General features: G+C 38.3%; 1 protein-coding gene across 3 annotated transcripts in view; it reads left to right on the top strand.

The window, feature by feature from the left end:
- Positions 1–22,724, top strand: part of DIS3L2 (DIS3 like 3'-5' exoribonuclease 2) — a 344,308-nt gene that overhangs the window by 8,000 nt on the left and 313,584 nt on the right. For 2 of the 3 annotated variants that reach the window (XM_055345951.1, XM_055345952.1), the window contains exon 2: positions 16,365–16,412. The exons of the other annotated variant lie outside the window; for it this stretch is intronic. The gene's annotated coding sequence lies outside the window, so the exon portion shown is untranslated. The remainder of the gene's footprint in view (positions 1–16,364; positions 16,413–22,724) is intronic. 3 annotated transcript variants of the gene reach the window in all.

The following is a 22,724-nucleotide window of genomic DNA, read 5'->3' as shown; positions in this document are numbered from 1 at the left end:
GCCCAGGGTGTGATCCTGGAGACCCAGGATTGAGTCCCATGTCGGGCTCCTTGTATGGAGCCTGCCTGTGTCTCTGCCTCTCTCTCTCTCTCTCTCTCTCTCTGAATAAATAAATAAAATTTAGGGATCCCTGGGTGGCGCAGCGGTTTGGCGCCTGCCTTTGGCCCAGGGCGCGATCCTGGAGACCCGGGATCGAATCCCACGTCGGGCTCCCGGTGCATGGAGCCTGCTTCTCCCTCTGCCTGTGTCTCTGCCTCTTTCTCTCTCTCTGTGTGTGACTATCATAAATAAAAATAAAAATTTTTAAAAAAGAAAAAAAATAAAATTTAAAAAAAGGTTTTATTTATCTGAGAGAGAGCGTGTGCACAGGGGGAGGGGTGGAGGGAGAAGGAGAGATAGAATCTCAAGCCGACTCTGCACTAAGCATGGAGCTGACGTGAGCTCGATCTCATGACTCAGATCATGACCTGAGCCTGAGGCAAGAGTTGGATGCTTAACCAACTGCCACCAGGTGCCCCTTGCCTTTGTTTTTGAAAGATATATTTGCTACACAAAGAATTCTAGATAGACAGTTTTTTTCCCCACCAGTGTTATAAGGATTTTGATTCACTGTCCTCTTCCTTGCTTATGTCTGACAGGAGATCTGATATCCTTATCTCTGTTTTGCTATACTTAATGTGTCTTTTTTTCTCTGCTGTTTTTATAATTTTATGTGTCTTAGTATTGTTTTCTTTTTTGTGTATATGATTTGTGTCATTGAACTTCTTGGATTTGTGTTATAGTTTCTATCAAATTTCGAAAACTTTGGGCTGTTACTTTCTCAAATGTTTTTTTCTTTCTCCCTTTCCCCTCCCTCCTTTGCAGATTTCAGTTATGTATAGAGTAGGTCGCTTGAAGTTATCCTCCAGCTTACCGATGCTCTCTTAATTTCTTGGTCTTTTTTCTTTGCTTTTCATTTTGGATAATTCCTATTGTTATATATTCCAGTTTATTAATTTTTTCTTCAGTATGTCTGATCTGATGTTAATCCCATTTGGGTGTATTTTTCATTTCAGGCATCATAGTCTTCATCTCTAGACTCTGAAATCACTATCTGAACTGAAACTGACTGTGCTACCCAGGTGCCCCAATACCTTTGACACCTCTTAGCCCATTCAACCCTTTCCTCTTTTTGAACATGTGAAATACAGTTCTATTAACTATGAATTTCCTGTCCTTTATTTCCCCATACATTTCTATATTGTTTGTCTTTGTGTTTCTCTTTTTTCTCTCACACTATTAAATGAAGTAATGCAAGGTATTTAATAATTTCTTTATTTTGTATATTTGGAAACAGGCTTATGAAAGGTAGTTTGGTTTAATCAGTGTTGGACAGTTAACATTTAGATTTAAATCTAGTTTTTTCACAACTTCTTTCTGTTACTCCTGTCTCAATAGGAGGGATAAAACAAATATAGAACTAAAAATAGTAGGGAGGGAACCACAGAGAAAAATTGTGCAAGATCATAAGGGAGTATGTAGATTAAAAAGACTTCTAAGGGGCAGCCTGGGTGGCTCAGCGGTTTAGTACCTGCCCAGGGTGAGATCCCGGGGACCTGGGATCGAGTCCCACATCGGGCTCCCTGTGTGGAACCCGCTTCTCCCTCTGCCTGTGTCTCTGCCTCTCTCTCTCCCTCTGTCTCTCACGAATAAATAAATAAAATGTTAAAAAAAAAAAAAAGACTTCTAAGGATGCAGAAAGCTTTTGGGATGAAACCTGAAGGACAGGTAAGATTCTCAGGTTGTTCTAATGAGGGTGAAGCATTTGAGGAGGAGAGAAGAAGTGCATTGCAGTATGTGGGTTTGGAGGGTTGGGACATGTGTTTAGCTGAACTAGGTATGAATATGGAAAGCAGATGACTAGGGAGAGTGGACAGAATTGTGGAGTATTTTTGATGTCTGGCTTTACCACCACTTTTTACTATTATCTTGTCTTCAACTACTGCATGCTTCTGACACAGGGACAGTGTCTTTTAAAATTTCTTTTCATCACTTAATACAGTCTTGTGTGTAAGTCACAGGTTTATTGATTGATTAATAACATTTACTTACTGTAGTACTCTTAGTTCTACTTTTTAATTGATGAAAATTATTATTTTTTTAAATTTTTATTTATTTATGATAGTCACACAGGGAGAGAGAGAGAGAGGCAGAGACACAGGCAGAGGGAGAAGCAGGCTCCATGCACCGGGAGCCTGACGTGGGATTCGATCCCGGGTCTCCAGGATCGCGCCCTGGGCCAAAGGCAGGCGCCAAACTGCTGCGCCACCCAGGGATCCCTTAATTGATGAAAATTAAACAACAACTACTACTTTTACTTCTTGTGGTTGCGTTGTTTATTATATAAGAAGTCTTAAATCTTGTGTTCATAAAATTCCTTCCAAAGAAGTCAGCATACTTTATGCTAATTCATTTATTGATTGTCTCAGCAGTCAGCTTACCATATGCAAAGAGTATCCCACTTTCTTAGGCATCCAGAATCCTGTTTCAACTTAAGGGTCATTGTGTAATCTTGTACTGTTCTAATGAAAGGAATACTCAGAAGACAGTGTTGTGGGCAGAGCCCAGGCCTGGTTCTCTGGGACTTTTTTTACTGCTGGCTGGTAGGGAGGAGTACATGTGGTACTGTCGTTGAACTCGCAACCACCCACTACATGCAGAATTGGCTCTGACACTGCAAGTGTTCAACTGGACTCACTCTCATTTTCGTGCAGTATCTCAATGGAGAGCTGAAGTTTCAACCAGAGTTTCATTGAATTTTCATCAGTTAAAAACTAATTAATGGAAAAATATATTACTGTTCAAATTGCATCATTCTTCCTGCATTGCTTTTAATTTTCTTATGCAAACCTTTTTACTCTTGAGTTCTGGCAAGTACCCTCTTTGCTAGTGCTCCCTGAAGTGATTGCTAGTGGTTCTCAGTGAATTTGATCAAAGAGTGCGTTGCCCTTTATTGTAAACTCTTCCTACCCCCACGAATCTTCTTGTTAATGCAACTTCAGAAGAAAAGATGAAAATCAAGGATTTTGCTAACTCCTAACAGACATGACAGAACCAAGCAGATTTTCAGTGACAAACATTGAATCTAGAATTAAAAGACTATATATATGCCTTTACATGCAATCTATACAGTGTTGTTTTATTTTTTAGTTGAGTATAGTTGACACACAATGTGACATTAGTTTCAAGTGTACAACATAGTCAATTAATCCCACATTGTTTGTTTTTCAATTATGGTCTTTTATCAAATACTGAGAAGTTATGAAATAATGTGTGATAAATATGTGTAAGGTATACAGAATAATAGGACAATTAGTTGATTATCCAGTGTAGGAAAATTTTTTTTAATTTTTATTTATTTATGATAGTTACACACACACACACACACACACACACAGAGAGAGAGAGAGAGAGAGAGAGAGAGAGAGAGAGGCAGAGACACAGGCAGAGGGAGAAGCAGGCTCCATGCACCGGGAGCCCGACATGGGATTCAATTCCGGGTCTCCAGGATCGCGCCCTGGGCCAAAGGCAGGTGCCAAACCGCTGCGCCACCCAGGGATCCCGGAAAAATTTATCATTGCCTTTGAAGATCTACATTCTTGTTTGTAATCCGTACTTTTTTTTCCCTTTCAGAGGTAACTTGAGTTTTATATGTTCTTTATACTTGAACCACATCATTTGTATCCTTAAACTGTTATTTAATCTTGCTTGTTTTTGAAATTTGTAGAATGGAATCACAGTGTAGATATTTTTTAATGATTTGCTTCTCCCTAGAACATTAGGTGTGTCTGCTTTGGTCACATTTTGCCAATAATTAATCCTGGCCTGGTTGTACTTAGGAGCATAAATTTATTTCTTAATAATTTTCCTCACTGATCTCTTAAAGAATAAGATTCATGTTTCTGCATTTTAGAAATTAAAAAAAGTTAGTGCTAAAAAGAAAAAAGTTAGTGCTTTCTGTTTGCAAATAAAATTGTTTCCTTTAAGGCATTCCATCTCCATGTACTCCAGAACTCATCTCTTAGAGCCATACTTCACTGAGTGGGCACAAGTCCTTGAGGGTGTCTTATTTTTCCTCTTTCCCCTTCTACTTTACCTTGGGCAACTTGGACACTCCCCATTCCTCAAATAGGTATGGTTTTGGGGTTCTTTATTCTGACTGCACAGAAGAATAATGCCATACCTACACCCAAGCCTGGCCAATTAAGTTTGAATATTTCTTTTTGTGACTGTTCCTATTTGCCTGTTCTTTTTTAAAAAATATTTTATTTATTTGAGAGAGTGAGTGATAGAGAAAGAGAGCACACAAGCAAAGGAGAAGCAGGCTCCCCACTGAGCAGGGAGCCTGATGTGGGGCTTGATCCCAGGACCCTGAGATCATGACCTGAGCTGAAGGCAGACGCTTAACTGACTGAGCCACTCAGGCTCCCCTAAATCCTTGAATTCTTATGTGTTGCTGATATTTTCTTTCAGTCTGTTGTTTTGTCTTTATTTATGGCTTCTTTTGGTGTACAGAAGTTTTTAATTTTTATTTATTTATTTTTTAAAAAGCTGTTTTGTTTTTGTTTTTAAAGATTTTATTTATTTGTTCATGAGAGACACACAAAGAGAGATAGAGGCAGAGACACAGGTAGAGGAAGAAGCAGGCTCCATGCAGGGAGCCCCACGTGGGACTCGATCCCCGGTCTCCAGGATCACACCCTGGGCTGAAGGTGGTGCTAAACCACTGAGCTATCAGGGCCACCCAGAAGTTTTTAATTTTTAAAATTTGAGTCTTTTTCTCTATGGTGTCTGTGGTTTTTTTTTTTTTTTTTTTGGTCTTGACTAAGAAGACTTTCTTTACCCATTTATTTTAAGCAATTTTCCCCCTATATTTTCTCTTAGTATATTTATAATTTTACTTCTAACATTTATCACTTTAAGCCAACTGCAGTCTTATTTTTTAATGTGTAGTAATAGGACCTATTTTTCTCTAAATACCCAGTTGTCCCATTATCTTGATTGAAGTGAACATACCTCAAGATTTTATTGTTTTCGTAATATGACAAAATATGAAGTTTAGAACTGGATTAGTTTTCCTTTCTCTTATCTCTTCCCAGTTCAAAATGTTTGCATCTCTTAATAGCCAGCATTCTCTTAGATCTGCTGGTGGGCTCAACACATTCAAGCATCAGCACAATCTTCTATAGCCTTTTTCTAGAAACTCTGCTTACTGATTTTCTGCCCATCATAGCCACTCTGCTTCCTGTCGTGATGCCATTTTCCCTGGACATAAATAGAATTTTTGCCTTTCTTTTCTTTTTTCTTTCTTTCTTTCCTTTGTCCTTCTTTTTGTTCTTTCTTTCTCTTTCTTTTAAAGATTATTCACTTGTGAGAGAGTGTGAATGTGTGCAAATGCGGGGAGGGATGGAGGGAGAGGGAGAGAGAATACCAAGCAGACTCCCCGCTGAGCATGGAGCCCAACTTGGGGTTCTATCCCAAGACTCTGAGATTGTGACTTGAGCAGAAATCAAGAGTTGACTGCCTAAGCAACTGAACCACTCAGGTACCACGAAAGAGAATCTTTGCCTTCTTTTTCTGTGTGTCATTTTGTGGGGTTGGTGCTTGCCACAGTTCTCGCACAAAGTCTGGCGGGTTTTAGGAACATTCACCATGTTAGAGTGCTATTGGCATGGAGAACTGTCCCATTATCTTTTGAGTGGTCTTCCCTCACTGAGTTGAATATATATTTTTATAATTTTCTAAGAGTCTCTTTCTAGACTGATTTCTTCTTCTACGTCTTTGACTATTTCAAGTAAATGTCATACTCTTTAAAAATTATTAAAAAATTTAATTCTGGTATAGTTAATATACATTGTTATATTAGTTTCAGGTATACAATGTAGTGATTAAATAATTCTATATATTGCTCAGTGCTCATCAAGGTAAGAGTACTGAATATCATACTCTTCTAATAACCATTACTTCATAGGATGTTTTTTAATCTGATAGAGTAAACCTTGTTACTCTTTTCCTTGCAAATATTTTCCATCATTCTGTATGTTTTTCTCTTCCATTTGATACTTAAATTTTTTTTTACTGATGTGAAATTCACATATAAAATTAACCACTTTAAAGGGAACAATTCAGTGGCATTTATTAGTACATTCAGTGTTGTACAATCACTACTTCTGTCTAATTCGAAAAGAAAGCCCCATACCGATTCAGTAGTTGCTCCCTATTCATCCCTCTTTTTATCTTCTGGCAACCACCAATCTCTGTCTCTGTGCATTTACCTATTCTGGTTATTTCATATACTTGGAATCATATATGACCTTGTGTCCTTCTGGCTTCTTTTATTTAGTATGTTTTTAAGATTCATCAGTGTTGTAGCATGGGTTCATTCGTTCAGATAAACTCATTATTTATGGCTAACAAGATTCAGTTTTATGTATATGCCACAATTTATTTATTTGTCCATTGATGGGACATTTGGATTGTTTCTACCTTTTGGTTATTATGAACAGTGCTGCTATGAACATGTGTATATAAGTATTTGTATAATTATTTTCAACTCTTTTGGGCATATGCCTAGAACTGGAGTAGCTAGGTCATATGGTAATTCCATATTTAACTTTTTGAGGGACTTCCAGACTGTTTTTCATAGGGGCTGAACCATTTTACATATCCACCAGGAATTTATGAAAGTTCCACTTTCTCCACATCCTTGCCAATATTTATTATTTTCTTGTTTGTGTTTTGTTACAGCCTTCCTAGTGAGTGTGATTGGAACCTCATTGTGGTTTTGATTTACATTTTCTTGATGACTAATGATGTTGAGCATATTTTCATGAGTTTGTAGGCCATGAATATATCTTCTTTGGAATAATGTCTCTTTGTATCCTTTGCCTTTTTTCTTCCATTTGATTATTAGATGAGATTGTCAATTTCTATAAAAAAGTCATGATTTGGATTTAATTGTGGTTACATTGTAATTTTTAAACTAATTTATAGCTGACATCTTTATAATAATGTGCCTTTCTGGTCAAGAGCAGGGTTTGTTTCTTTAGCTCTTCTGTGTTTTTAAAAATAACTTAAACATTTAATTTAGATCTTATATCAGTCTTATTAATTTTATCCCCAGGCATTTTGTGATTTTGGTTACTACTTAGAATTGATCTTTCTCTCTGTCATGTTTTTAGATTGATTATTGTGGGCATAAAGGAACGTTAGTGATAACTTATTTGTTGATTTTGGATCGATGATTTCTGCATTCTTGCTGAAATCATGAGTCTTAATAATTTGCGAGTATATCCTTTGAGATTTTTCTAGATAGTCATATTATCTATAAATATTGAAAACCCAGTCTCTCTTCCAATATTTATTCTTCTTAATAACTTCTTTGATTACATTGACTAGGACCTCTCTGGCACAGTTTTGAGTTGTTAGGGATATCCTGTCTGAACTTTAATGTAACATTACACCATTAAGTAGGATGTTTATTGTTTCTGACTTAATTTTTTAGTTAAGGAAGTTTTGCACTATTTCTTTATAGTTTAAAAACTAAGGTTTTTAAAAAAATACTGTTAAATACAATTTGGTGATAAACTGTATAATGTTCTTTTGCTGGGCATTTATTAAGCAGTCCACTCCCCCTGTTGCTATGTATTAAATCATATTAATAGGTAGATTCTCTTAGAATCTATCTTGAGCATGATCTTCAATATGCTGTTGGGATTCAGTTCAATATATTTTTTTAAGATTTTATTTATTTATTCATAGAGACAGAGAGAGAGAGAGGCAGAGACACAGGCAGAGAGAGAAGCAGGCATCATACAGAGAGCCTGACGTGGGACTCGATCCAGGGTCTCCAGGATCATGCCCTGGGCTGCAGGCGGCGCTAAACCGCTGCGCCACCGGGGCTACCCTCAGTTCAATATTTTATTTAGGATTTTTGCATCTGTGTTCATAAGTGAGATTGTCCTATATTATTATTATTACTTTTGTGCTTTCCTTGTTTGAGTTTGAAATCTAGAATACAGTTAACATTTAGAATGTTAGAGAATTTTTCATCTTTTGCTTTTTTTTTTTTTTAAGATTTTATTTATTTATTTGAGACAGAGAGTGTGCCTACAAGCATGGGAGGGGAGGAGTAGAGGGAGAAGTAGGCTCCCCGCTGAGCAGGAAGCCCGGCAGGAGGCTTGATCCCAGGACCCTGGGATCATGACCTGAGCTGTAGGCATACGCTTAACCAACTGAGCCACCCAGGCGCCCCTCATCTTTTTCTGTATTTTGGAATAGTTTACCTAACATCGGAAGCAAGATGTTTGCTTTTATATTTTTTATGATATGGTATGTGTTCAATACTTACGTATTTTGATTTTTTGCAGTTGAATCTATTAATCTTTTTTTCATTTCATATTTTGTGGTCACTTCTTTAATCCATCCGATTTGGTGTGAGGCAATCCATTTCCTTCTTCTACATAGTTGACCTTGTTCTACCACCATTTAGTGAGAAATCTGTCTTTATTCCACTGATCTAAATGGACACCTTATTCATACATTATTTACAAATTTAGAGATGTTTAGCGTTATTATTTATTTTTCTTTGCTTCTTAACTGGGAGGATATTTCATGTATATTGAAGACCTGGAGCTTAGCAGAAGCACTTCTGTCTAAAGAGTGAAAAACTTGTCTTGGCTTTCACATGGGATACATGGCTCAGGGGACCCCTGAAGGACATGGATTAGGCTGATAGTGGTTTAGAAGCGGCTAGTGTTTGAAATGGGGACTACTGGGGGAGGCCCTGATGAAAAATGGATTAATGTGGGTCTGCTCTAGAGTGAGCACCACTGACTGAGAACTTGGAATTCCTGGGAGAGTGAAGCCTCATGAAGAGGAGAGATGGTCCTGAGGGCTGCGCAAGAATGAACGCACACTGAGTCTCTTTAGAACTGATTAAAGGGATTCTGGCTCCTGGCAAGATGGAGATTCTGAGCTGGAAGGAACCTTAGATCCTCATCACTTAAAACGGACTTAACACTTGTGCAAAATATTTGAGGCCTTGGGGGACTGGAAAACATGTTTGAGTCTGCTTTCTGGTTTTTGGCTTTTTAAAAAAGATTTTATTTATTTATTCATGAGAGACAGAGAGGGAGGCAGAGACATAGATAAAGGGAGAAGCAGGCTCCTTGCAGGGAGCCCGATGCAGGACTCAATCTCCAGACTGGGATCACTCCCTGAGCCGAATGCACATGCTCAACCACTGAGCCACCCAGGTGTCCCTAGTTTTTGGCTTCTGAAGTGTTGGGTGTACTAGAGACTGGAGACACAGCAAATCTGAGAACAAATATGGTACTCAGTGGGGAAAATTGGAGAATATGTTTGGAGAAGCTTATTAGGCATACATAGTCATTATATTCCTGGACAGTTTTAAAATATTTAAAAAATAATTACATATGACTTAGATAAAGAATTAAAGATAGAATGAAGTTCTTTATTACACAGTTTTCTAATTGAGTATTAGTGGGATATAATAAAAAGGCTATTCATTTTTATATATTGTATTTGGATATTGGATACTACTGAATTCATTCTAATAGTTTTTCACTTGATTGTATTGTATTTTCTAGGTAGCAAGGATTTCATTTATAATTGATCGTTTTGGCTCTTTTCTGATGTATAATGGTCTTGTTTATAGCAATGACTAGTGCCTTTAGAATGATATTAAATAACACTGTAAGAGCTGGCATCCTTTTCCTATTTAAAAAAAACTTTTTTAAAAAGATTTTTTATTATTTATTTAACTACACAGAGAGGAGAGAGAGAGGCAGAGACACAGGCAGAGGGAGAAGTAGACTACATGCAGGGAGCCCGATGTGGGACTGGATCCTGGGTCTCCAGGATCACGCCCTGGGCTGAAGGCAGTGCTAAACCGCTGAGCCACCTGGGCTGCCCCCTTTTCCTATTTTTTTAAGATTTTATTTGTTTATTCGTGAGAGACCCACAGAGAGAGAGAGAGAGAGAGAGAGGGGCAGAGACACAGGCAGAGGGAGAAGCAAGTTCCACGTAGGGAGCCCGACGTGGGACTCGATCCCGGGTCTCCAGGATCACGCCCTGGGCTGAAGACGGTGCTAAACTGCTGAGCTACCCGGGCCGTCCTTTTCCTATTCTTGAAGCTAATAGGAGTGCTTCTAGTGCTTTATGACTATTCTTAAGTTATTTTTTTAAAAGATTTTATTTATTTATTCATGAGAGGCACAGAGAGAGAGGTAGGGAGACAGGCAGGCAGAGACACAGGCAGAGGGAGAAGCAGGCTATGTTCCATGCGGGGAGCCCAATGCGGGACTTGATTCCCGGACCCCAGGATCACGCCCTGGGCTGAAGGCAGGCGCCAAACCGCTGAGCCACCCAGGGATCCCCATAAGTTATTTTCTGTTGCTATTTTTTTCTATTTGTTTTAACTTTTTTCCTTTTTAAACTTTATTTTTATTTATTTTTTTTATTTTTTATTTTTTTTATTTATGACAGTCACACAGATAGAGAGAGGGGGAGAGACACAGGCAGAGGGAGAAGCAGGCTCCATGCACCGGGAGCCCGACGTGGGATTCGATCCCGGGTCTCCAGGATCGCGCCCTGGGCCAAAGGCAGGCGCCAAACCGCTGCGCCACCCAGGGATCCCTAAACTTTATTTTTAAATTAAGCTTTTTTACTCTGAGGTACTTGTAGATTCACATACAGTTGTAAGAAATAATACAGAGAGATCCTGTGGATACCTCACCCAATTTCCTCTAGTGTAACTATAATATCACAGCTAGGAAATGGATGTTAGTACAATCCACCCATCTTATTTTGAATTTATCAGTTTTAGTTGTATTGGTATGTGAGTGTGTGTGTGTATGTGTATTTAGTTCTATCACATCTGTAGATTTGTGTGCCTGCCAGTGTAGTCAAGATACAAAATAGTTTCTGCACAAGAATTTCTTGTGCTACCCTTTCATGGCTGCAGCCATCTCTGCCAGCCTCTCTGCCACCTTAACCCTTGATAGCCATGACACTCTCCTCTGTTTCTTTGTCATTACAAGAATACTACAGATGGAATCATACAGTACATAACCTTTGAGATTGCTTCACTCCACATAATTCCCTTGTTGTTCATTCAGATTATAGTACATATCAGTAGTTCATTCCTGTTTATTGTGAGTGGCATTCCATGGCATAAATGTACCACAGCTTGTTTCACCATTTATCTGCTGAAGGGCACATCTGGGTTGTTTTCAGTTTTTGGTTGTTAAAAATAAAGTTGCTCTGAACATTCATATGCAGTCTTCTGTGTGAATATAAGTTTTTCATTTCTCGGGATGAACATCCAAGAGTGCATATACCTTTTGCTTAGATTCACTGGTTTTAACATTTTGTCTCATTTCCTTTATAATTTGTGTTCCTTCTCTCTCTCTCTCTCTCTCCACACACAAATATAAATTTTTTTTCTGAACTGCTTGAGAATAAATTGCATACATGATTACCCTCAATTTTACAGTATTTTCCAAGAATACAGCTATTTTCTTATGTACCTAAAGTTGTCAAAATTGATACAACTATGATTATATCTACCATCTTACAGTTTGCCAGTTGATTCAGTAATGCATCGTTTAGCATCTTTCCCCCTCTAGCGCAGGATCTAGTGTAGGGTCACACATGGCACTTAGTTGTCTTCTTTAATCTGGAACAATTCTTTTAGCCTTTGTCTTTTATGACATTGATATTTTTGAAAAATAAAACCCTCTTTTTTTTTAAAAAAAAAAGGATGTTCCTCAATTGGTATGTTTTGTTTCCTCATGATTAAATTCAAGTTATGTATTATTCTTTGCCTGAATACTACGTAAGAGGTGTTGTTTCCTTGAGAAATACATCTTATTGCATTAGAAAAAATTCCTTTTAGTCCTAGTTTCCTAAGAACTCTTAATTCAGAATGGGTGTTGGGTGCACATTGTTAGAGCCTGGAGTCGAGGCCATTGGCTGGCTGGTGGACTCCAAATAGTGTAGATAGTGTGCTACCTGAGCGACAGTGGTCTCTGGCTCAGTGAATGCAGTTGGATAGTAATTCTAGTGATAAGTATTTTTAAAAAAAATGCATTTTGGCTTCTCTCTTCATGATGATTTGGTTCCATTCCATTGATTTACCAATATAATGAATATGTTAACAGGTTTCATGATGTGAATTATGTTAGAATAAACATTCTCTACCATGTGTTCCTGTTGTACGATTTTAAAAATTTAATTTTGGACTTTTAATTTTTTTATATTGGGTTTTGCATTTATGTTTATAATAAAAATTCTTCTGTAGTTCTTTGTGTGAAAGAGTGTGTGTTTCTTTGTCATATTTGGTATTGGAATTGTTTAGATGCCTAGAATAAATTGAAAAGCTTCCATAAAATTGAAATTACCTGCCTCTAAAACCATCTCTACCTGGTGCAGTTTGGGAAGAGAGTATGGATCTTTGGCAGTGTTTTCTGGTTTCTTCTCTGGTTAAAGATCTATTTAGGTTTTTACCCCCCTCCCCCCTTTTTTAAAAAGTTCTGTCCTGTTCTACTTTCTATCGCTCTTAGAATAAAGACCTAGTCTCTGCATTTGGGGTCATGAACTCTTCACCCTGCCTGTGTGTTGTCACCATTCTTTTATTTCTTCAGTTGCTAGAGCTAGAAACCTCTGAGATCTCCTATATTTCCCCTTTATGTTCAAACCAAGTCTTACCAATTCTGTGATTAATTTGTATTTTGAACCTATCTCCCTTTTTCCACCCCTACTGCTACCTGGATCCTTCCAGTTGTCTTAATGGGTTTTTTAGTCCCCAGCCTCTCCTTCCAAATCAGCCTCTGAACTGCAGCTGCAGTGATCATGGTAACATACAGATGTGATCATGTTAGGCCCCTGCTCAGAATTCTTTGGTGATTCCAGGGCGGAGCTTTACTCCAGTGCTTCTGACTTGGGTACGACACTCCTTTTGCCTGTCCCTGTTTTCCAGCTTCTAGCTTCCATTGGTGCCCCAGCAGTTCAGCTGCACCTCATTACCCAGAATTTCTTTGGTCATGTTTTTTTCTGTTTGCCCTCTGACCCTCTTCTCAGCCTTGTGCTTTCCTCTTTATCCTTGAGCATTTCTCCTTTCTTGCAAGGCTTCGTCATTGAAGCCCTCCCTGAGGAGAATTCACCAACAGAATTTACCAGCTCCTTTCCATGCAGCTACCTTACTTTTGCTCTTTGTGACTGTAGTTCTATTGAAACTGTTTTTTACATGCCTTTTTCTGCTATATCCTTTGAACTTTTTAAGGGCGAAACTTTGCATGTAGTGTTAGCACAGTGCTTGGCTCCATAGATTCTCAGATGTTTGTCGAATGACAAGCTGTGGTTAAAGGATTGTGAGAAAATTAATTTGATTGAAGCAGAAGGTTATAATAGGAGAAGGGAAGATTATGAAGTGACTAAGATGTTTGGCTAAGGAGGTCTTTAGTTAGCAAAAGGAGTGCAGGAAGGAGGCAAGAGGAGGCAAGGCCATTTATTATTGTGCTACAGATACTGATTAAAGTACTATTATGATATTCTTCAATTTTTTGGTCTTAGTGTGGGTGCTGGTTTTTCAAATTGATGAAGATTGCTACCAAGGTAAAATAAATTACCTTACATTAATAATAATTACATTAATAATAATAATAATAGTGAATGCTTTTTGAGTGCTTACTATCTACAGGCACTCTTGTGAGAACTTTACTTATGTTATCTCATTTAGTACTCCTGACAGCTTTACGAGGTAGGTTTTAGTATGACCTCTTTTTAGATGGTAAAATTGGGGCACAGATGCCCAGAGCCACAGCTTTTAAGAGGCAGAACTAGGATACAAAACCTGAGCATTTTGGCTGCAGAAACCTCTTAACCACTAAACTCTGCTGTCTTCCATTAATCTTACAGACTATTGGGTAGCACCTAGCCTTCTAGAAGCTGGCATTTTAACCTTGAACTGAGGACCGGTGAAACCATTTTCTATGTGAGTGACGAATGCAAGTATCATTGGACTTCTTTTTCTAGTAGATACTCCATTTTGTGGTGGCTTCAAATGTTTCATCTGTTGTCTCAAGTGGAAGCTAAAATTGAGCCTCTTTGCATCTGATTAGCATTTAGGGTACGTTTTGAAAGTGTTAAATATTTGAAATGAAGTTAAACACCACCAGCTGGTTGTCTTAGCAAATTAGAAATGACAGTTAAGAGGAAGCCCTGTTAAGTTGCCTGGCTCCTGTTGTTCAGGGCAGGTAAGGATTGTTTCTTCCAGCACATTCTTCAGTGCTTGGTCTAGTCTTTGTTAATTGTCTCAAAGATATAGCTCCACTATCCCTGAAGGAAGGCAGTTTTTCTAATCTCTGATCGTAGAGTTTTTCTTTGTAATTAGATGTGGAGATTGAGATGTACTTTATTCTAAGTTTCCTTTAAGGTCAGTACCATCTGAAGTAACACAGAATAGATGAGTCTGGGTTTGCCAAGATTACAGTTGCTGTGGGAAACATAACTTTGGATTTCCTCACATCTGGATTAGTGAAATTTACACCAAGCCTCTGTATGAATATATGTTTTATATTTTATGTACATCTAGAGATAGCAAGTCTTAGTGATGTAGCTTCTCCATATATGACAAATTGAACATTGGCAGTCTGAAGTTTTAAAATAATCCTAAGATTCTGAACTTTGCTGTGGAGCCAATGTCTCATGCTCTGCTCAGAAGGCTTGCATCTGGGTAACTGGAGCTCTGGAGTGGAAGTGGAGGACCAGCCAGGGGCCTGTAGACTTCAGGTTTGTTTTGTCTCCCCGAGAAGTAGGGATTCTAGTGGTGCTGTTCTGAGTTCTGTTTTTGAAGCAGCAAGAAGAATTGCTGCAGGCCTTAGTTGCATTTCAGTATTTTCGGAATTCTTTTGGTTATTTGTTTTCTCGGATTGTTCTATTTTTCTACTATCTACCTAAAGTTATTAACTATTAAATCTGTGGTAATGCCCTTGTGGGTGGTAGAGGTTTTTATCTAGGAAATGTGGAATCTTGTAAAGCAACAAACCCTAGAGTCACCATCTTTGAAGCTCACTCGTGTTGAATGGTGTGAATGTGGACCTTAATTTCTCTACGGAAAGGAGGGCTAACATCAGTTTGTCTTGGGAGGCCTCTCTCAGGTCCCCCAGTACAGGGCACTCAATTGAAAGACCAGATTTCAAAATTAGCAGGTTGCCTTAGGGGTCATTAAAGTCTCCCCATCTTTTCATCTGTGGTCTGGATTTAGTCTTCGTCTTTTTGCCATTTGGAATTTGGTGTCCTGCATTCCTCCAGATGCCTCGAATAATGCTAGAATTCTTCTTCGTGATTTTGAGGGGATGGTACAGCTGCTTGTGACTTTGCACGTCTTCCCCCGGGAGTCTCTGCAATGCATGACAAGGACCTTGTGTTGTAGGCAGGAGTATAATTCTTAGCAAGGACTTATTGTAGATAGTAAATTCTAGATGTTTGTGGCTGCAGCCCTGAGAGTAGGCATTGATGTAGCAACACTTAACCAAGAAGAAAGTAATGATCTGATAGATTTTTTTAAGATAAAGAGCCAACAAAAGTAAAATAAAATAAAGAACTAACACAGAAGCTAGGTTCATAATAATCTCTTGTGTAAAGTGAAAGAAAAATAGTTTTCATGAAAACTGACATTTTATTTGACGTACTATGAATCTAGGGATGACTACTTTCAATTCTTGTATATTTTAGTCTTTGTGTTAATTTGATTATAGATTCTGAAAGTTACACATTTTTCTAAATTGGCATGGTAAAATCGGCCTTCTGGGTAAGCTTTGCAATTCTTGCCTTTGTCTTATTAACTTTGAGATTAATGTTTGTGGGTCGATAATGGTTTCGATTACCATTTGAATTATGCTTATAGCTGGTGGATGACTTATATTCTCAGCTTTATTATTAAGTAGCTGTTCTTTATCACAGCATGAAATTTGGATTACACCTGTATGATAATCTTGTTTCATAAAATGTATGTTTTATGTAAGTAAAGGCCTTAAGGGTAACAGTAGTTATCACTGAGTTGTTTGCTGAATAGAATATTTTGCTATTTATGACCTGTAATTTAGATTTTTACAAGGGACTTTAAAAGTCTTCCCTTGTGTTTCAGTATAATTTGGTATGTATAGGTCTATATGGGGCATACGAAATGTTTATGTGTTTGTATGTGTAGGAGTAGACGAAATAACATTGGCTATTTATTGGTAATTGTTGAATTTGAGTGATGAGCATGCATTCATTACTTCATTCTTTCTACTTTGTAGGTGTATTTACATTTCCAAAATGAAAAGATAAAAGAACCTCCCCAAAAGGTAATGAAGAAAAGTGATAAGATTCCAGACAGACTTTATTTGATGGCATGGACTAGGAGTTTGTGCAACACATGTCACGGTTTCTAATACCTTTTAGGGTGGTGTTTTCAGTGCTGCTGAAGCACTGCCCTGAATTAAGTCAGGAGAGAGAATATTCTGTGTTTGCTCAAGTTTACTGATCATGGAAGAGATATTCCAGTGTGACTGACTGCTCACATATCATGAAAATAAAATCGTGTATATTTTTGAGATGCTTTCTTTTGCTATTTGGTGCTGAGTATGAATTCTGACACCAATGGGTACCTTCCTTCTTTAGATTCTGATTTTTGTTTTAAAAAGTGAAGTTTATATTCGGTCCCTATTCTTTAAGATTCCATTGGATAAAAAGAGATCTCTTCTTATTTCTAAAGGTCTTTGACCTGAGTCTTTTGCTACTTGGTCTAAAATTTGTCTCCAAAGTTTGCACATTTATCCCAAAAGAGAGAATAGAATAAATTTCAAGGGGTTGGAAATGACAGTTGGTTTGAAAGTCTTTAAAGCATGATCTTATTTGTACTCTTATTTGTCCCAATTTGATAATTCTGTAGATGTTTTTAATCATAGTAATAAAAAATGGGAGAGAAACACGAGATTGAATTTATAACATAATCCTGTACAAAGTACACATGGCAGGGCAGCCCGGGTGGCTCAGTGGTTTAGCGCTGCCTTCAGCCGGGGGAGTGATCCTGGAGATCCGGGATCAAGTCCCGCACCAGGCTTCCTGCATGGAGCCTGATTCTCCCTCTGCCTCTGTCTCTGCCTCTGTCTCTGCCTCTCTCTGTGTCTCTCATGAATAAATAAATCTCAAAAAAAAAAACAACAACCAAAAACCCCAAAGTACACATGACAAATGAAGTTGCTGAAAAATGAAGCACTTTCCACTTCACAATATTTTTGGGTCTTATTTGGTAGCAAAGCTTATATTTGAGAAGAGCCTTGGTTGATCTCTTTTGATTTTGGTTTTGTATGCTGCCGAATTGCATATCTTACATATGTTGTGTGTCATTTATGACTAGAACTCTGGTACTTCAATGGCATTAAGATGATTCTGTCTTTATTAGGCAGGGAGATGATACTTAGATCTATTCTAACAATATCCTTAATGTACTTCTTGCCTTTACTGATGTACTGCTATGTATTATCAAGATGTGAAAATATTAAACTCCAGAATTCACTTAAATCTTATAGGCACTGAAATTCTAGTGTTACATGAATTTATAAAAGCACTTCATAAGCAGAGGAAGGCTAGTTCAATTAGCTTTAAGGATTTTTAAAAAATCTCATATCTGGGGAAATGTAGTGTTTTGAAGACAACTATTATCTCTTAAAATTAGAATTGAGAAACATTACGTAGACTTCCATTCTTTATCAGTGTCAAGGTATATTGCCAAACTGTCTTTTCAATTCCCATTATGACTTTAGGCCATAATAAATTATCATCATGTTATCAAGAACATTTATTCTACTTTGTAGGGTACTGTATAGGAATAGTCATAAGACATAGTCCCTGCTTGCTTTTTTTTTTTTTTTCCCCTTTCTGAGAGAGTATGCACATACATGCGTGGCGTGGGGGAAGTGGGGAGGGGCAGAGGGAGAGAAAGAATCTTAAGCAGGCTCCCTGCCTGACTCCGGGTTCTGGGTCACCACTGTGAGATAGTGACCCGAGTCCAAAATCAAGAGTCAGGTGCTTAACTGACTGAGCCACCCAGGCTCCCCATAGTCCCTGCCCTTAAATAATTTACAATTGTTGAAGAGTAACAGGGCATCTCTTCTAATTAATTCATTCAGTAAACATTTCCTGGGTGCTTTTTGTGTGGCAGCCCTGCTAGGCCCTGGGTTACAGTGGTGAGCCAGACAGATAAGACCCCACAGTTTTGGAGCTTATATTGTAGGATCTTAAATACTTAACATGCTGATATGCTCAACAATGTAATTGTTCAGGACTTTATAAGGGAGGTACTACTTTGTTCTGGTGTGGTTAGGATAGGCTGTATTGAGAGGGCTAGGATATGAGCTGGACAGGAAGTAGAGTGTTTATTTCGCTGTGTGTATTCTGTGGAATCTGCTGTACAGGATTTTGCAGTGAAATAAATGTGGAAAGTATGGCACATGGGATTATAAAGAAAGGACCCCCCCCCAAAAAAAAAAAGGATCCCATGAGCTAGAAAAATTAGGTGAGGTTCATAGAAGGGAGAGGATATGGAATTTGAGCTGTTCTTTAAGGGTAAAATTTTAAATTTGTGTTTGGAGTAGAGGGTGAGTGGATTGTGTAAGCTTAAGGAGCACAAGATGTGTTGGGGGAGTATTAGTCAGAATGTACCCATCCTTCTGTCCCCCTTCTCCCATCACAGAAGCTATCATTTATCTTTGGCCCTACCTTCTCTACTCTTCTTTCCTATCAGTATTTATTTTTAATTTTTAATTTTTTTTTCCTATCAGTATTTTAACACATTCAAGTTTCCCCTTTAGTGAAAATGATAGTAACAACAAATGGAAACCCTATTTTTAAATTTCATCTTTTCCTCCTCACAGCCAGACTTCACAGAAGAGTCTCCTGAACTCCTTAGTTCCATGTCCTCCCTGCCCATTAATGCCTTCTCTTTGGTTGTTGTTTTGTACTTTACAAAAATAGCTTTTGCCAAACTGGAGCATTTGTGCTGCTACGTCTGATGAACACTCTGTTCTTATTTCACTTCTCCTAGCTGTGTATGATTTTATTGCCCACTACCTTCTTGAAATCTTGATTCTTGACAGCACTCTCTCCTAGGTTTTCTCTTGTATCTCCCTCAAAGGTGCCTTCTGATTATCTTCTCCCTGCCAGTTGAGCTTTGAAGCTCCTTAAGTCTCAATCTTAGGCTCCATCTCATTTTTCTCTCTACTCTCTTCCTTGGCTGATCTCATTTACGTTCACAACTTCAATTATTCTTTGTTCTCTGGAGACTCGCAGATTTGACTTCAGCCCAGATGTTGTCAGAGCTCCTGACTTGGATACATAGCTGCCTGATTGATATCGTCTGTTGGCGTTGCAGTCACCTCACGCTCAGCTTGTCCAGTACTGGGCTGATGATCTCTACTTATCTACCCCAATCCAGTACCCTTGTCCCAGTGAATGTCCCTGCCATCCATTAAACTATCATGAAGTTATCCTTGATCATCCTCTTTCCCTCACCTTCCATGTCTAGTCCATCATGTTTTGTTGTTTTGGCCTCCTAAATATTTCTTGATTAAAATTTCTTGATCTCAATACAATCGTTTTTTACATGGACTGATCAAATACCTACCATACTAGGGACCCCATTCATTCCTGACCTCTCATTTCCAGCTCATTCTCTACCCTGAAGCTAGAGGGATCTTATCTGAATATAAATCTGATCATATCACCTTCCTGATTGAAAGCACTTGAGTACCTTCCCCTTGTTTATAAGAAAAAAACCAAAGTTCTTCATATATCCTGCAAGTTATAGCAGGGTGTGGTCCCTGCTTTCCTTCCAGCCTGACCTTACCACACTTCCCCCTTTTCTCTGAGCTATAGCCACATTCCTTGGGTGTGTTATATACACTCCCACTCCAGGGTGTACATTTCAGTTTGAAATTACACATAGATTTGTATAATTGTTTGAGTAACATCTTTTCTTCCACCCTAAACTAAGCTACATGAAAGGAAAAATTGAGTCTTTTCCATTGTATTCTGCAGGGTCAAGCATAGTACCTGGTCCACTGTAGGAGCTCAGTACATTTTTGTTAAATGAGTGGGAGTTTCATTCAACAGCATAAGCCATGAGAAGATGTGTGAAGGGACACAAAAGTAGGAAGTAATGTGAGCAGATGCTGAAGAACCTTCTGAGGCAGTGGCATGAGAGTTAACTAGGGTGATGCCATGAGCAGAGCCATTCACTAGGAAGGGTAAACTGGCTGTGGGATTTAGGATACAAAGCAGAAGGGGCTATTAGCTGTCAGTTTAGGAGAGAGACAGTATGGACCAGTACTAGAACACTGTCAGGGGGGCTGTTACATGTCTGAGAGTAGAGAGTGAATGCAGTGGGGCTGTGATGGATTGTGGTTGATGGCTTTTTGGTGACAGACTTTAAGTGAGTTTCATTATTTCAGTCTCTTAAATTCAGCATTTCATTTTTCCTGGGGAAATAGTAGAATTTTTCTCAAACCTTACTGAGCTGTTATTTAGCAGTCACTTTGCTAAACTTTGGGATTACAGAAGTGAATAAAATAGTTCATAATCTAAGTCTCTAAATTACCCTTTCTAATAAAATGGCTTTTAAGCTTAGACTAAAACTATAAACCTAAATTCCACTAAGAGTTATAATACTTGATAAGTTAAAGAAGCAATTCAAGCTAGTACAGCATCAGCCTTTTTCTACTATGTGAGATGGTCTTTTTTTCTTTATGAATAACCCTTGATTGATGCCAGCAGCCCCAGAATTATCCCTGAGGGTCTGAAACTCTTCAAATGTAATTCCCTGGAGATTTTCATAATGAACCTGAAGTGATAGGTTGTAGGTAAATGATGTCCAGCCAATGTCTTTCATTAAAATGAAAGAATTATATATACATAAGTCCCCTCTACCTGTCCACTTTACTACCTAAGGATAAAACAGAACTGAGGAAAGGAAAAAAAAAAAATCCCCAAAACAGAGAGACCTAAGGTTCTAACTACTCTTTGGTTTTCTGAGAAGAGCTCTAATGTTCAACATATTGAATAAAAATTTCTTGTCATTCAGCTATGTTAAAGAACAGGTCCTAGAAATGAAAAAAAAAATTAAAAAAGTTTTTTAAAGATTTATTTGAGAAAGAGAGCAAGAGAGAGAAGAGAGAGAGAGAGCGAGCACATGAGCAGGGGGGAGGGGCAGAAGGAGAGGGAGAAGCAGATTTCTCCCTGAGCAGGGAGCCTGAGGCAAGGTGCCATCCCAGGACTCTGGGATCATGACCTGAGCTGGAGGGCAGATACTTAACTGACTGAGCCACTCAGGTGCCCCTATCCTTTTTATTTCTTGATTGATTGATTATGCTTTTGGTGTCATGTCTAAGAGCTCTTTCTCTAATTTTTTTTTTTAGTATTAAAAAATTAAAAAAAATTTTTTTAAGTAAGCTCTGCCCATTATGGGGCTTGAATTCATGACCCTGAGATTGAGAGTTCATATGCTCTACCGACTGAGCCAGCCAGGCACTCCTCTTTACCTAATCTTGGGTCATAAAGTTTTTCTCTTATGTTCTCTTCTAAAGGTTTTATAGTTTTATGTTATGTCCATTTGAAGTTAATTTTTGTATAAGATGTGAAGTTTAGGTCAGGGTTTATTTTTTTATCTCTTGATCTCCAATTGTTACAGCACTGTTTGTTGGAAAGGCTGCCTTTCCTCCCTTGAATTGCTTTTGCACCTCTGTCAAAATTTAGTGGCGTATTTGTATGGTTCTGTTACTGGTTCTCTGTGTTGTTCCATTGGTCTCTGTGTCTGTTCCTCTGAAAACATTACACTGTCTTGATTTTGTTTGCTGCATAGCTTAAAATTGGGGTGTAGTCTTCCTCCAATTTTTTCCAATTCTAGTTCTTTTTTTTAAAATTTATTTTAGAGAGAGCGAGTATGTGTAAGCGTGGAGAGGGGCGGAGACATAGGGAGAAGGAAAGAAGCAGAGTTTCTCCTGAGCAGGGAACTCGACCCGGGGCCTGATCTCACAACTGTAAGATCATGACCCAAATCGAAATCAAGAGTTGGATACCCAGCCAACCAACTAAGCCACCCAGGCACCTCTTAATTATTTCAGTTCTTTTGCATTTCCATATAAATTTTAAGATAAGAGGGATCCCTGGGTGGCGCAGTGGTTTGGCGCCTGCCTTTGGCCCAGGGCGTGATCCTGGGGACCCGGGATCGAATCCCACGTCGGGCTCCCGGTGCGTGGAGCCTGCTTCTCCCTTTGCCTGTGTCTCTGCCTCTCTCTCTCTCTCTCTCTCTCTCTCTGACTATCATAAATAAATAAAAAAATTAAAAAAAAATTTAACATAAGATTGTTTTCATCTGTAAGAAGCCTTGGGATCTGATAGGATTTGTGTTGAATTTGAAGATTAATTTGGGTGATAGTCTTACAACTTTAGGTGAAATGTAGGAATTTTACCACCATTTAGTCCTCTTTATTCTCCCTACTTTATAATTAATTGTTTTAAATATCTCCTTTACATAGAGAACCATATCAGACACCATTATACTTTTGCTTTTAACTATCTAATGTAATCAGGGAGAAAGATAGTCTAGTGCATTTACCTAT

The sequence above is a fragment of the Nyctereutes procyonoides genome, unplaced genomic scaffold, assembly GCF_905146905.1.
Source record: "Nyctereutes procyonoides isolate TBG_1078 unplaced genomic scaffold, NYPRO_anot_genome, whole genome shotgun sequence".
NCBI classification, from domain to species: domain Eukaryota; kingdom Metazoa; phylum Chordata; class Mammalia; order Carnivora; family Canidae; genus Nyctereutes; species Nyctereutes procyonoides.
Note: the sequence above shows the minus strand (reverse complement) of the source record. Positions and strands in the feature narration are given on the sequence as shown.